This window comes from Marmota flaviventris, chromosome 9, assembly GCF_047511675.1.
Source record: "Marmota flaviventris isolate mMarFla1 chromosome 9, mMarFla1.hap1, whole genome shotgun sequence".
Classification (NCBI taxonomy): Eukaryota; Metazoa; Chordata; class Mammalia; order Rodentia; family Sciuridae; genus Marmota; species Marmota flaviventris.
The window spans coordinates 55,999,692-56,015,712 of record NC_092506.1 but is presented as its reverse complement, the minus strand read 5'-3'; positions in this window follow the sequence as shown (position 1 = coordinate 56,015,712).

The window sequence follows — 16,021 nt, the reverse complement described above, 5'->3', positions numbered from 1 at the left end:
CATGGAGAGAAGGCCTTGAGGACAATTACTTGAGTAGGGTAAAAAGTTAAGATTAGAAATAAAGAATATGTATGTCTTAATTATATATAATTGAGACTAGATTCATTTTTCTACTTGACTAGGCCAAAGGACAAGACTAAGGCCAAAAAACGTTTATTGTGCAAATTATTGGCATAATTTAAATCAATATTAAGTTGCTTTAAAGGCTTGATTGTATCATTCTAAGGATCATTTTAGATATTTTAGATTTTTTTCATCCACAATGCTTTCATAAGCTCTCCTAAGTTGTTAAAAAATGTAGTTCTATTAGGGACTATACCCATTAAATTAAATTTAATCAGAAATTAAGAAAAACTTGTAGACAAATAATGTGCACATTAACTAAAATAAATATGGTATATTATATAGATTAAAGTTGAGAGTAAGATCAGAATAAAGAATTATTTCCCAAATTGTTTGAAGAAATATAAATTTGGTCCTTCTGGAAGAAGTTATCGTAAGATCCCTTAAATAAAGATGATTATACAGTTTTTATATGTTATGGTTTCAAATTTAATTTTACCTCAGTAATATTACTGAATTGTTTTATTTCTTTAAGCCAAGGTAGATGTTTGTAAGCTACCTGTTACACAATAACAATGCTAGCATTTCTCAGACTTTAACAACATTTTTAAAAAACACAATAGGTGTGGGCAGGAGGACTAAGCAGAAAGATTATTGTAGGGCAGATAAATCTTGCTTCAGGAACTAGTTTGACACTGGAGAAATAAGAAGAAGCCAATTTTTAATAATATAGCTTTCAACCAATGTGATTCTGCAACCTGTACACTCAGAAAAATGAGAAATTATATCCCATCTGATTCAAATGTATGATATGTTAAGATCATTGTACTGTCATATATAACTAATTAAAACAAATAAAAAATATAAAAAATAATAATATGACTTTCAATATAACAATTATGCACATCTTCATGAAAAAAGATATGAAATTTTTCAGATTCTTATAAAGATAATAAAAATATTGGATGTCAGACAAGTAAGAATGTTAGAAGCTATTCCATGTGCAAAAGACAAAAGGAAGGGTGCCAGTGGATGATAGAACTGAAGCTGGTGTACTCAGTGTATATCTACCCCATGAAAATGATTCTTAATGCGTAAGTCAGAGTTGTTATCTCAATAAATGATAAAAAGGTGATGTTTTCACCTACATAAATATCAATCAGATATGGTGGTGCAGGAAGTTAAGGCAGGAGAATCAAAAGTTCATGCCAGCCTTAGCAACTTAACGAGGCCATCAGCAACTTAGCAAGACTGTCTCAAAATAAAAAATAAAAAGAACTGGGAATGTGACTCAATAGTTAAAGAACACTGGGTTCAATCTCTGGTACCAAAAGAAAAAGAAAAAGAAAAAAAAATTCAGCAGTACATTCCTTTGATGATATTATGATAATGATAACCTGCTCCTGCAAGTTGCCAACCTCTCCCTAGAGGGCAGTGTTGTTCCCATAAAAAACACTGACCCATCTTCAACCTGTATACTCAAAAAAATGAGATATTGTATCCCATGTGATTCAAATGTATGATATGTCAAGGTCATTGTACTGTCATGTGTAACTAATTTTAAAAAAAAAACACTGACCCAGGGCTGGGGTTGTGGCTCAATGGTAGAGCGCTTACCTAGCATGTATGAGGCACTGAGTTCGATCCTTAGCACCATATAAAAATAAAATAAAGGTATTTTGTCTACCTATAACTAAAAACAAACAAACAAACAAACAAAAAAACACTGACCCAGAGCCCCTGCAGAATTAACTGGTTGCCCTTTCCTCTTTATCTTCCTAAGCTTGCAAGAGAGCCAGAAAAAGGCCTAGAGACATTCTCTTGCCTCTTTTCAGCCAGTTTTTGTCTTAATCATAGGTTTTTAATCAAGATTAAATGCTTAAATATGTCAAAAGCCCAAAAATTGTGCCTTGCACATACTGAACATTATTTTTATTATTGTTTCTTCTAAGCAAGTAAAACACCCCAGGTCCTCCATCCTCTTAATGGGCATTTGCTTTGTGCTCTAGAGGGTTTGAACTGACTTGATGATGCTCTTTCATCCCAGGACAATTGTGAGAAAGTTAGGGTTAGTTAGGGCTGTTGTTCGTGACCAAGAAGCGGAGAAAACTTACTGTAACACTTGATGGATTATAACACTTGATGTTCTTGCACATGAGGAGAAAGTCTGAGTTCAATTTCTGGATTCTAATTAAGTATGTACTATAATAAAAACAAACACATTTCAACTGACAGTGGTTCAAGTACCTAAGAAGAAGATTTGTCATCTTGTTTTTATTGTTTAAATAATCAAGAGCAATGAGTTGACTGTTTTCTAACCTGCTAGGAAACTTTTATTTTTCCATCAATTATAGCCCAAGTAAAAATTGGCTGTATCAACACTGTGGTGTTCATGGTCTCCAGTGGAAAACAAGTAAATCATGTAACATTAGAAGATCATCAATTAGAACCATATGACTTGGAAAACCAAAAAAAAAAAAAAAATAGCATCCTGGAATTCTGTTTGTCCAGTCTTTGAATGATTGACATGCTGCTAGCCAAGTGAGTTCTTCATGGATATTGCATATAACTTTGATGAACACATTTTTTAGTGAAAATCCTTTCAAGCCAGTCAGTATTCCAGGCCAGAGACATTCTCTAGGCCTTTTTCCTGCTCTCCTGCAAGCCTCGAGTGGTAACTGAGAATACATGTCTTTGTCATGAAGGATGCACTTTTCACTGAGGACAGCAAGAACATTATAACTCTTTGAGACTCTGTTTGTAGAAAACTGAGTACTGAGGCTGGGGTTGTAGCTCAGTGGCAGAGCACTTGCCTCACACGTGTGAGGTACAGGGTTTGATCCTTAGCACAACATAAAAATAAGCAAACAAAATAATAAAGATTTTTTAAAAAGAAAGAAAACTTAAAAAAAATATATAGAGGCAGAGAACTGAGTACTTCTTTGGTTCTGAAAACAGCATACTGTTGACTGAAACTTGTTCATGTTTGGCTTGAGACTAAACATATATCATAGGAAAGACATCTTGGAGCATAATTAGGTTTTAAGTAATTCTCTTAGGATTCCAAAGTAAAAAGTGAATTCTTTACTTTGAATTAGTGGCAGGAACCTTCAAATTGTGCCATAATTAATGACCTGATTATGATTCCTGAAACATATTTAATATAAAATTTATTAACATATGATGGTATCCCATGCTCGGAGCTTAACAAAATCTCAAAAATGAGGCATAAGGAAGAATCCCATTTGGAAGAATTAGAAACACATAGGATTTAGTACAAGTTTTGGTTCAGTAGATATTTTTGAATGAGTGAATATTTTAGCAAATGAATAAACATGTAGACAGATAAATGGATAGATGGATGGATGGAATTACTATATAATTCTTGATTAGCTAGACAAGATACTAGACTCAATTCATTAAAAAAAAACCTATAAAATTGAGCCCTTTTATCATTGTCCCTTAGACATTTAAGAACTAGAACAGTTGTATCACTGTCAGAAGTCTCTGAGTCATAACCCTCTTGACTCAGTTATGCTGAGAAACGTGGTTTCCTAGTGCAGGTAGATCCGTCTGAAATTCATTCTAACCCTGACTTTCTACAATCATTCATTTGTGACATATTTTACTTCAAAACTTTTTAGTTCAGATAGCTTATATTATTTGAGAGTATGGCCTCATCAGGGAACTGTTAATGTCTTCTTCTTGGAGGTGGGAGATTCAGTCTTCATTGCACAAGGATGGGGTAGGTTTCTGACAAAAAATGTTAGGTCAGATACTTGGGAAAGAGTTTCAGGGTGGGCTGGGGATGTGGCTCAAGCGGTGGCATGCTCGCCTGGCATGCGTGCGGCCTGGGTTTAATCCTCAGCACCACATACAAACAAAGATATTGTGTCTGCCGAAAACTAAAAATAAATATTAAAATTCTCTCTCTCTCTCTCTCTCTCTCTCTCTCTCTCTCTCTCTCAAAAAAAAAAAAAGAGTTTCAGGGTGCATCTTCATCCACTAAGTGAGTAAAGGTTCCCATAAAACTTTGGTCAAATGTGGCCTTTCTAAGATCATCCACTCTGGAGTTAGTTCTCTTTGAATCCCAGCTCTAATGCTTGCTTTGATAAATCACTTAGTAAGCCTCCATTGCTCAGTGTTTAATCTGTAATATTGGGGTAATAAAGGAACCTTAATCATAGGTTTTTAATCAAGATTAAATGCTTAAATATGTCAAAAGCCCAAAAATTGTGCCTTGCACATATTGAACATTATTTTCATTATTGTTTCTTCTAAGCAAGTAAACCACCCCAGGTCCTCCATCCTCTTAATGGGCATTTGCTTTGTGCTCTAGAGGGTTTGAACTGACTCGATGATGCTGTTTCATCCCAGGACAATTGTGAGGAAGTTAGGGTTAGTTAAGGCTATTGTTGGTGACCAAGAAGCTGAGAAAACTTACTGTAACACTTGATGGATTATATCAGGTCTTATCTGTTCCCTTATGCCTCTCCCTACAGCTGACCTCTGTCAAGAGGCTCTGTATTACTCCAGGACTGATGCTGATTCTGGGCAAAAGGAACTTGACCAGCTCTTTTCTGACATGCTATTCATAAATAAGCCACCTCACAAATGACCTGTCCCGACTCTCTACACTTATGCTCCGTTCCCCATGTCTGTGATCTTCCCAGAGCTTGGTTATTCCATCCCACCTCCTGCTTTACCCTGTTCCTATTCCCCACTTCTACCCCTAGTCTTCCTAAATACCTGTCACTAGGTCTTCACTAGTCATGACTGATTCCCCAAACTCCTCCTTCCCCATGCCTAAAACTCTGAGTACTGTGCTCAAAGGTTGTAATGTCACTGTGACCATCCCTCCTTTGTACACTTTCCTATTCCTATAAGCCTGCCTACTCTGCCTCATCTGTGAACTATATTGTCTGCCTATGACATTGAACTTTATCTTGGTGTTTAAAGCAGTGTGTCTTCTTCACCTCCACCTGCTTCTTGATACTGTTGTTTTATTTACGTGGGTAGAGATGCTGTGTGTTAACCAAAACCCATTTCTTCTGCTGTGTGAGTGTAGAGTTAGACTACATATTCTAACTTCCCTTACAGTTGGATTTGGCCATTTCACTGAAATCCAACTGAAGAAATGTGGGAAGAAATGATGTCCTGTCTTTGTTTGACCCCACATCTTCTCTCTCTTCCCCTATGCATTGTCTAGATACAGGGTTCTAATAGAGGGCTCCAAGGCCATACAAGAAGACAGAGGCAGGATGCAAGGAGCCTGGTTCTCTGAATGATGGCAGACAAGGCTGCCTACTGACTAGGAATTTCCACACTGATCTTTAGGTGAATGAGAAATAAACTTTAATTTTGCTAAGGCACTTTTAACATTTTTATTTTAAATATTTTATATATGATTGAATGTTACCCTATTTTATATTGTGGGCCTGTCTAAATCCAATTCTCAGCTATTCTCCAGTTTTCCTGTCTAGTTTTGCTATAACTCTTCAGGCAAACCTGACTTGATTCTCTTCCAAAGTAAAATACTTCAAAGGTATATCTTTAATTTCATGATCTTCAAGCTTTAACTGACATGGGTGTATCCAACTTTTCCATACTTCTTAAATAATTTTATAATTATGAATCTTAGACCCCTTTGGAAACCTACAGATGATCTCCCAAAAAACAAAACTAAAAGAAAAGGAAGCCCATAAAGACAAACACATGTTTAAATTGCCTGAGAGTTCAGAGATCCCTGAAGTTCACAGAGCCCATGCTCTAGGTGTAAACAATGACAGAAGTCAGTTTTATACCAGTTCTCTCACACTGGGTTGCCCTGTCTTCAGAATTAGATAAAAGCATTCGAGAGTCAGGGTCTTGCTAAATTACCCAGGCTGGGCTTGAACTTGCTATCCTCCTGCCTGGACCTCCAGAGTCACTGTGACTACAGATGTGCATCCTCATGCCCAGCTCATGTATCTATTTCTTTAGTGAGATCGAATTTTTAAAGGCTGATAATCAGTCACTTGAATTTTCCCCCTTTTTGAGTTGTCTGTTCATTTTTTTGCCCATGTTTTTATTGTGGTATTTGTCTTCTTTTTTAGAGGTCTTTAAGAACTCTTTATACATTAATGATACCAAGTATTTGCCACAAATATTGAAGATTTTATTCCCTCATATTGTTATTTATTAATCATAAAGAAACCAGAAGATTATAAGTGGGTTAATCATTTATATATTACTTCAGTGAGCATTTTTTTTGCTTAGTCATCAAACAGTTCATTTTTCTTTGTCATAAAAAATACACATGTATTTAAAAAAAAAAGAGTCAGTATTGATAAATCTACATCAATGTATCTATATCAATAAATGCATATTGATGAATCTAAATCAATACATCAATATCAGTGTATTTACATCTCTAAAATATATTAATTTATATCAATGAATCTATATAGACCAATTGATATCAATCAATCTACATTGATGAATTGATATGATGAATCCTTGTTGATGAATCAAAATCAATGAATAGATCTCATTGAATCTACATTGATTTGTCTATATTGATGAAACAATATTAAGAAACTATATTATGCTCTTAAGTGCCCTGGTTTGGACAAATACCTCAATATGATACCTGAATTCAATGATACTTTTATGATCCCTGTAACAGTACCATTTCAGGAAAGTCATTGAACCCTATTTACTGTAGTCACTGTGAGTCAAGCCATGTACTATTCATCCTTAATAGAAATGAAAAACTTGTTGATATTGTTCTTCAATATTCCTGTAATCCAGGTATAATCTTGTAGTAACGAGTTCTGAAACAAATTGAAATATTAGTTATTAAATACAGTAAACTGCTAAAACATTAAACAAGGACTGAAAATGGCAAAAAGAAGAATTGAGTAAAAGAAAGGGAAGAAGAAAGAAAAAATGGAAAGAAATAATATACACCAAGATGAAAGGGGAAAAAAGAAGAAGTGTACTTGCACTAGCAGCAGATAATGTAATGTTAAGAAGGAGACTAGGAGTTAAGAGGAGCAAGTATAACCTAGGAGTGGGAAAACAAAGAGATGAAAAATGATTCCAATTAATGTTTTAGAACATTAGAATACATTCAAATGTATTGAAGGTATGATGTTCACTATTAGGATAACAAATAACAATGAAGAGGAGAAATAATATACATGATCAAATTTGACTTTAGATTTTCTGCAAACATTCTTTTTTAAAAATATTTTTTAATTGTAGATAGACACATACCTTTATATACTTATTTATTTATTTATTATGTATAATTTTTATTTTTAATATGTAATTCATCACATCAATAGACTTAAAGATAACTATGCTAAGTCCCAGGCCAACATCATTCTAAATGGAGAAAAATTGAAAGCATTTCCTCTAAAAACTGGAACAAGACAGGGATGCCCTCTTTCACCACTTCTATTTAGCATAGTTCTTAAAACACTGTCCAGAGCAATTAGACAGATGAAAGAAATTAAAGGGATATGGATAGGTAAATAAAAACTCAAATTAGCACTATTTGCTAACGATATGATTCCATATTAGAAGACCCAAAAAATTCCACCAGAAAACTTTTAGAACTAGTAAATAAATTCAGCAAAATCAAAGGCATTTCTGTATATCAGTGACAAATCCTTTGAAGGGAAACTTGGAAAACTACCCCATTTACAATAGCATCAAAAAATAAATAAAATACTTGAGAATCAACTTTTAAAAAAAGAGGTAAAAGACCTCTACAATAAAAATCACAGAATACTAAAGAAAGAAATTAAAGAAGACCTTAGAAGATGGAAAGATCTACCTTGTTCTTGGACAGTCATAATTAAAATTGTCAAAATGACCATACTATCAAAAACACTATACAGATTTAATGCACTTCCAATCAAAATCCCTATGATATTTCTCATAGAAGTAGAAAAAGCATTCATGAAATTTATCTAGAAAATTAAGAGACCCAGAATAGTTAAAGCAATCCTTATCAAGAACAATGAAGCAGGTGGCATCACTATACCAGACCTTAAACTATATTATGGCTATTAGTAACAAAAAACAGCATGGTATTGGCACCAAAATAGACTTGTAGATCAATGGTAGCAAAGTTTCTTCTGCCATGCCAGTCCACATGCATGGGCTCTAAGAGGAGTGGCTGTCAGAGTAGAGGGTTCTATCTTCATCCTGCTATGCCAAGATAAAATAGCAGTGTTTCATAGAGAATTCACCTCTAGTAAAATATAATATTGTGAGAGAAGATACCTGAAATTGAGCAAAAGTTTGGAATGAATTGACACAGCAATGTAAACAGGATGAATAAAACAAAGAAGAATAAAAGAAACAAAATGACACTTGAAAATTAAACATTAACAGAAGGAATGAAATCGCAATTACAAAATAATGTTTTGTGCCATACAAATCATGCAAAAAATTTAATAAAGAACTCCAAGACCAGATGGGAGATCAGTGATCAGTGTATATATATATATATATATATATATATATATATATATATATATATATATCAGAGTTTAGAGCTCTGATACTAAACAAGTGCATAACTGAATAAGTAGCCTAATTAAAATTTGAAAGAAATAGAAGGGTGCCCTTTTCCCCTTTGTCCTATCTAGAGGGAAAAGGGGGAGGGAGTGGAAGGGAGGGGACATAAGGGTAGAAAGACTGTGGAATGCAATGGTCATCATAACCCTAAGTACATGTATGAAGGATGTGACTCTACTTTGTGTACAACCAGAGATATGAAAAATTGTCCTCTGTATGTGTAATATGAATTGTAATACATTCTGTTGTCATATATAACAAATTAAAATAAAAATAAAATTTAAAAATAGAAGGGAGCATAAAATTTAATATTTGGTAAATAAAGTTAGATAAAACAAGATGAAGCAAAAAAAAGAAAAATATAATTCAAAGATTTTTTTTTTCTTTTTTCCCCCCAGGGATTAAACTCAGGGTGCACTGAAACACATCCCAACATTTTTAATATTTTATTTACAGACAGGGTCTCACTAAGATGGCTTAGACCTCCCTAAGTTGCTGAAGCTGGCTTTCAACTTGTTATTGAGTTTACTACTCAAATGTAACCATTCTAAACATAAATTAGATGTTATCATAAAGGAATATTGTATCTATCCCTACCTATAAATAGAAGGCAAAATGGGTAGATGAATCAGACTCATTCAATTTTATAATTAAATATGCTTCTTTAATGCATATCAATTATACATTAATATGCTGAGAGCCACGGCTGAGTCTGTATGGCATTTTGCCAACAGTATTGATTGACAGGCGAGGCATTACTATCCGCCTCTGCCGCAATTTTTGAGTTCTCGCACTATTTTGGAGTTCTCGTGGGGATTTCCGGGGATTCCCCGAGAGTTCCCATTGGTTGGGGAAGTGCAGGAGGAGGGATTTCCGGGAGAGATATTTCCGGCTGGGGGTTCCTGGACAAGCCTCGTGGCGCGTTTGGGAGGATTCCCCAGGAGCTGTGTGAAGTGTTTTCCTGCAGTTTAAAAATAAAGTTTGTTCCTGCTTCAGTGGCTCGTGATTTGTGCCCAGCCAGACTGCGGCATTTGGTGGCCCGTACGGGGAGCCCCGGGACACTCGGGGGTAAGTGACGAAAAAAAGCTGCCCGCCCATAGATAGGACGGGAGCAAATCTGCTCGTCCCTAGGCAGATAGGGCGAGAGGAAAAATGGCCATTTCGAGAAAATGGAGAAGATTGATACAGTATGTTTGTGTCTTGTTTTGTCTTGAAATGTTGTATTGTCTTTATGATGAAAATATGGAAGGGGTGAGAAGTAAATTACTAAGGGAAGAAGGCACCCCAGTGGAACCAAGAATAGTTAGGGCGTGTGTTTATAGAAGCCCAGGAACTCTAGTCAGAAAGAAACAGAAAGTTCAGAAGAAGAAAGATTATCAGAGGAGGAAGGATTATCAGGAAAAAAGTTGCAGCAAAAGGCTATTATTGAATACTTTTCATTACTGGAGGGTGCGCGAAGAGGAGAAGCGGCTGCCGAGTGTGCAAGCCGGTCATAGCGCAGCAAGGATTTTCCAAGAGGCGGCGGCGACTGGCCCTTCCCCGCCTCCTGGCCGGGGAGCTGGCTCTTCCACTGCCGCGAGCCCAAATCTAGACCTGACCTGGAGGCACAGTCTCGCAGGCTCTTGCTCCCTGTGCCTGGAAGCAGTTTGAGTCCGGGACACTCCCCAGGGCCATCTGGGGCTGCCCAGGCGCTACAGCCAGCAGAAGACGCTACTGGTGTCCCTGATGTTTGGTCATTTTCAATGCCAATAACTAAACTACAATGGTTCTCCCACACCTGGAAGCTAATGAATAATGAGCACTATTAATGCTTATTTCAAATGCAAAAAAACCTTGAGATAATGTACTAAATTGTTCAGAAGGTTGTTTTCTTAGTAGAATGCTACAGGATTTTCTTTAGCCATCCGGAGTTCCTGCCTTCGTCACAGTGCTGGTAAAGACCAAGGTGGAAGAATTTCCAGTGTTGCTGAAAACCGGACGAAACTTAGGCTGAGAAATGGATACTTCGGAGCTGTTGCTGTTTCTGCTACTACAGCTTAGGCTAGCTGCCTGCAGAACTTACCTGGACTGTGATTTAAGCTAGCTGCCTGCAGAACTTACCTGGACTGTGATTTAAGCTAGCTGCCTGCAGAACTTACCTGGACTGTGATTTACCTGGACTGTGAGTTAATCTATTGAGACACTGCTTTACCTGGACTGAGACAACAAACTGTAATCTACAACAAATTGTAACTCGGTATCTTTGCTAACGGTGTCATTGCTGGTATAATTTTTCCAAGGGCTTCTTGCATGGAGCCATCAATTGGCTTGGTATTGTGGCATTTTGTATCCTCCCTTTCTGTTTGTAGCAGGTTATTTATGGTGTTTCTGTAAAAACCACTATGGTCCTTATTTAAATTAAACAAAAGGGGGAAATGTTGGAGTCTGTAAACAAGTCAAGATAACACCTGGCATTTTGCTAGGGGAATGTTAGAGTTCGTAAACAAGTCTGGATGGTGCCTGGCAAAATGCCAGAGGGAGTGGCTTGAGAAGTAACAAAAACAAGCCATTAAGTGTGGAGATTCCTTATTGGTTGACTGATGTATCTAGTTTATGCTAATTAGATAAGCTGTGTGGAATGTATAAATACTGCTCCTGTCCTGCAATAAATGGCTCCCTCTCCTGCTGTATCAACGTACACAAGTTATTCGTCACCCCCCCCCCCCCGGTTATTTTGCAGCCAGCCGGCCTTCTACATTAATAAAGTTCTTAAAATAAATGCATGTAAGAAAAAGAGATGAAGGAAAGTGAAACAGAATTTATTTTCCAAAATTGAATGATAATATTTTAAATTACAAATTAAATTTAATAATACTTGAATTTGTTGGAAAAAAATGAAAATGGCAGGAATCTAACAATGTTTTTAAACTTTAAATGTTTCATAAACACTAGTGTATTAATATTTAAAATCCTCCATGTAATTAAGATAAAAAGGTTTAAGATATTGAAAAGGGTGTGGTTTTACATCATTCAGGGAAGCATAAATTTAATCCTGAGATTTGCAATGAAGATATTAACATATTTTAACCTCCTCTGTGCACATCTCCAGGTTTTTGTAGCTATTTTCATTTTCTAAAACCTTTGAAAATTTACATTTTCTTCTCTATTCATAATTTCCATACTCTCCTCTCATTTTTAATATATAAATGTATTTAGTGCTCATCCCAATCCTTTACCTTACTTTTTTAAGTCATTTCTTAGTTTACTGGATTTTACAATCAAGTTGATTATTTTGGATGCATTTTCAAATACAGTTCATAGACACTAAAGTATTGATAATTATGTTAGCTCTCAAAATCTTATGATTATCTATGTATGGATTTTGGGTTGGAAAAAAACACTGGGAACCCAGTGTCATGTGAGATCAGATATACACAGATACATTCCTCCAAGTTTCTGACCAGAAACTCTTTTAAGTTGAACCAGCGATCACACTCACCCAACACAATAATATTTGATCCCAGGATGTTATGTGAGTTTTCAAGACAGGAGGAGCAATGAAATAAAAGCCAAGAGACATCATGTGGATATAACATGGAAAATGGCATAGTCCTGGAGTACCTTGTAAGACAGAGCAGGATGGAAGAAGAGTCTGCAGGTGTCATGTCTGACGAGAGCTTAAAGGACCTGAAGTTGGAACTCTATTCCTAGAAAACTGTAATTCCCTCCCTGCCCCACTTCTACCTGCATTCCATGATAATTCTAGTCCAAGTTCTCTAATCTTCTAGCACTGAAAGTTGAACTTACAGATGATATGTCATGAGCTTTGTAATGTTTTGTACAACCAATAAAAAAAAAAAAAAAGTTGAACTTACATTCTTTCTTGACATTTCCATTTATTTTTAATTTGGCTATATTACACAGTTAAGTTTTTAACTTATTTTGATCAGAAACAATAATTATTACTTTATTCCATCCTTTGACTTGTGTTTTAATTTTTTTTTCTTTTTTGGTCAGACAAAATGGTGCATGTCTTTAACCCCGGGAGTCCAGAAGGCTAAGGGAGGAGGATAACAAGTTCAAATCCAGACTCAGCAATTTAGCAAGGCCCTAAGCAATTTAGCAAGACTCTGTCTTTAAATAAAATATAAAAAGTGTTGAGGATGTGGCTCAGTGTTTAAGTTCCCATGGGTTCAATTCTTAATACTAAAAAAAAAAGAAAAGAAAAAAGAAAAAAGGGAGAGAGAGAGAAAGTTATCTTTAAATTAATTATATTTTTGTTTCTTTTTCTCACCTTACTTTATGTAAATTTATTTACCAAATATTAGACTTTATGCTCCCTTCTATCTTTCAGATTCTAATTAGGTTTTATATTCAGTTAGGGATTTGTTTAGCATCTCTATTTTCCAGAGCTCAAAACTCTCTATATTCTTTTATTTACATTGACCTGTCATCTGACTTGGAATTTTTTTATTAAATATGTTTGCTTAGGTTTATAGCATGAAAAATTTTTTTTAGTAATTGTTATTTTATTCCTCCTGTTAATTTTTAATTTTCAAATGCATTTTGTTTCTTTTTATTCTGCTTTTTTAAATTCAATATGTTTATATCATTGCTGTGTCATTCATTACAAACTTTTATTAAATTTCCAGTTTTTATTTTCATACTACTGTATTTGAATATAGATGAATTCTCTCTGAAACCCTGTGATTTTATTTTGGTATAGCAGGATAAAGGAAAAACCCTTTCTTTCAACAGTTCCCCTGGAAATTTCCACTTCCTAATACATGAAACCTATGAATATGTGACCTTGCATTGTAAAAAGAAACTTTACAGATGAGATGAAGTCATGAATTTTAAGAGAAGATTTTCCTAGATCATCTGGGTACAGCCAGGGCCATCACAATGTCCTTTATGAAAGGCAGCTAGGAGGTACAATCAGAGTGGACTTGTAACCATGGAAGCAGATATTAGACTAATGCCTGTTGAAGAACAATGACAAGAGCTAAGTATTGCAGGCAGCTTTGAAACCTGTTGGGGGCAGATGAAAAGCTTTTCAAGTTGAGAGACCAGATAGAAGCAGCCCTGCCCAAACCTTGATTTTAGGCCTCAAGTCCCATACTGGACTTCTGACCACCAGACTAGAAGATGATATGTTTATATATTTTTTAAAATATTTTTTTTAGTTATACATGGGCACAATATCTTTATTTTGTTTATTTTTATGTGGTGCTGAGGATCGAACCCAGGGTCTCACTCATGAGAGGCAAGGGCTCTACAGCTGAGACACATCCCCAGCCCCTGTTTATATTTTAAGTGATAAAATTTTGGTAAATTTCTATGAAAGCAGTAGGAAACTGATACAATTAGAATAACCATTTCCTATGGATCTGGGGGAGGAGGGGTATGGACAGATGAGATATTCTCCGACTCACACCCACATTCCAGCATGCCTGTCACCTAGGTTTCTAAAGACTGTACTTATGAGACACAGCCTTTACTTTTCTAACATGGTGCTAAGCCTGACCCTCTTGTGTACTGCCATATTCACACCACTGGGGAGATTGAGCAATTCAGTGTCCAAAAGATACAAAGGATTTACTTTGTTTAATTCATATCACTTTTATTTTTGGTATCAAGTGTAAAGTATGAAAGTTCAAGTTAATGATAGCGTTTCCACTATATAAAATATATCACATTAGCTGATAAGCTTTATCAATGCTATACTACTATGAATATTGGCTGGGTTCTTGAACTGTGTGATGTCATCAATAGGTCACAATACATTGTTGAGACTTTAGTGATAGCTGGTCTCATAACAACCCAGATGTTGTATTGGGCTCAGTACAGAGATTTAGTGAACACATAGCATCACTCCATTTTTTTCCTTCAGGTATGGATTTCATTCTTAGTCATCATCAGCTAAATTTTGGAGAATTGAGTTTCTGAGAGAAATTTACCAGATCTGAGTAAACCTCCAAAGAGTTGAACCATGAAAAGAAGGCAAAAGAGGTAACATCTGGAAAGATACCCATTCCCCAGGCTGCTAATAAGTCAAGAAGTATGTATTGGCATATTCTCTGGACCTATGATAATCAGGAACTGCCTTCTAAAAAAGAGAAAGAGCATTTTTAGTCAGTAGAAAAGGAGGAGATGAGAGAGGGATTAAAAGAGCAAGAGAAGTGACTCAAAGAGGAAAGAAAAGAGAAAGCAGCATTATTCTACTGCCTGAGATTATCCTGAGGACTAATGGTTTGGTTTTGTTTTAATTTTTTATTTGTTGATAGACCTTTATTTTATTTATATGAGGTGCTGAGAATTGAACCCAGTGCCTCACACTTGCTAGGCAAGTGCGCTACCGCTGTGCCACAACCCCAGCCCAGGGCCAATGTTGTTTTTTTTTTTTTAATATTTATTTTTTTAGGTGTACTAGGTGAGCACTCTACCACTGAGCCACAGTCCCAGCCCCAATGTTTCTGATAGTAAAGAAAACATATATTGATCCAGGTTTTGTGTCTGGGGCTTTGGATCCAGACCACCTACACAAAGTCAGAGTGTACCTGTCAATGTTCTTTCGTTAGACTCTTCCTAATTAAACTGAGGGAAAATAATGTTATATATTTTCTAATAGAATTTTTTCCTTTTAGTGAAGATGAAAGTGACTCAAATGAATGAGGAAAATCTTGAAAGAAATTTAAACAATTTAAAACTGGCTGTGCAGGGATGTATATGAAATTATATAGATTTTATATACTCAGGAGTGAAAATTGTTTTGTTTCAGACTCTAAGATAGAAACCTGGAGAACCTATGTGAAATGTAAAGAAAATAAGAGACAAACACACAAACACTGTTTAGCTATGATGGATAAATTGAGATAAGATTTGGCTTTTTAAGGGAAAAGAGATAATGATGGTTGTTAGAGTCTGTAAACAAGTCAAAATAACACCTGGCATTTTGCCAGGGGAATGTTAGAGTTCATAAACAAGTCTGGATGGTGCCTGGCAAAATGCCAGAGGGAGTGGTTTGAGAAGTAACAAAACCGAGCCATTAAGTGTGGAGATTCCTGATTGGTTGACTGCTGTTAGATAAGCTGTGTGGAATGTATAAATGCTGCTCCTGTCCTGCAATAAATGGCTCCTACTCCTGCTGTATCAATCTACACAAGTTATTCGTCACCCCCCGGTTATTTTGCCCAGCCACCCGGGCTGCGGCAGATGTTAAATATACAGATTAAGTTTAAACAAATCACACTTATGTGATAGTATTATTCTTCAGTGGTGGTAGGAGACAGATTGGAGCCAACCACAACATACAAAATTATAGCTCATATTTCTGAAAACAATCTGATATTTCCTACAAAAACTTCTGAGGATGATCTGATATTTTCAATGATAGTTTGGACTT